The sequence below is a fragment of the Penaeus monodon genome, chromosome 24, assembly GCF_015228065.2.
Source record: "Penaeus monodon isolate SGIC_2016 chromosome 24, NSTDA_Pmon_1, whole genome shotgun sequence".
Lineage (NCBI taxonomy): Eukaryota > Metazoa > Arthropoda > Malacostraca > Decapoda > Penaeidae > Penaeus > Penaeus monodon.
This window is the reverse complement of record NC_051409.1, coordinates 24,212,726-24,213,998: the sequence shown is the minus strand read 5'-3', so window position 1 is coordinate 24,213,998 and position 1,273 is coordinate 24,212,726.

Below are 1,273 nucleotides of genomic sequence, written 5' to 3'. Positions count from 1 at the left end.
GTTGGGGGGGGGGGACGTTTCAGCAAAATAAAGGCAATAAAGTTACCCAATTCTTAAATAATCGGTGAAATGATAATCCCAAGAACTATCGGACTAATATCTAACCTGCTATTTTTTTCCAAAATATCGAGCTCTTAAGGAAGAAAATCTTAAGCAATATATAGATATACAAAAAACATTTAAGCTCATCGCAATTCGCCTCAGAATGGCCACAAGACTCGTCCAAGCACACAATTATTTTCATCGAGTATTTCCTTGCTCTCTTGACAATAGTCAAACCCTCTCGTCCCTTTTGTTGATTTTGCAAAAGCCTTTAAACAGTCAGTACCAAATTCTTTATGGTATTCATGGTGAAAGTCAGTAAGGGGCTCAATGACTACCTGACTGATGGAACTCAGATGACAGTTTTCAAAGGAGGGGAAAGCTCCCTTCTCAGCACAATTACTCTGGTATTCCACAAGGCGTGTCCTAGGTCCAGTCCGCTTCTTTAATCTACATAAAATTGATATATATGAATCTATTTACATAAATAAATACTCTACTATTGCTGATTATCGGTGACATTATATCCATAAGTGGCAAGGTCAGAATAGATGATTAACACTGCTAATCAAGTAACTTCATCAAACTATACCAGGTGTCTGTGTGTGACAGACCGCTATCAAATACGACAAAAAACTTATTAATTTGCTTATTTAAAAAAATAAGAAAGTCCACCATATTCCTAGCTAACATATATAACTGTGAAGTCTCAAAGAAACAAGTTTTCTAAAGTCCTTGGCGTTACCATTGAGAAAGAAAATCTTATGACATTTGAGATTCATATACGTAATCTTACCATAACCATATCAGGTACCATTGGCCTTCCATTATATCAAACTAAAAGATTTGATGTCCCCAGTATGTTCTAAAGTGTTATTTTTTTATAGCCAATTTTACACTCTCCTTATACTGTAAAACCAAACCTACTTAATACCATAAAACTTAAAAAGTCTCAGATAACCACAAAACAGTGGTCACTTGGATCACACGGCGTCATCCATTTGATTAAACAAAACTAAAAATTTGAAGTTAGAAGATATATGCCACATTTACGATAGCCCATGACCATGTATATGAACAAGAATAAGGACTTAACCTGCCTACCCATAATTATGGCCATCGGCATCGAAACCTCCTTACGCCTCCTCGAAATCGTCTTTCCAAGTTCCGACAGTCGTCACTACTGGGTCCTACTATTTCCCCAGATTCAAAGATCATCATTAAAGCATAT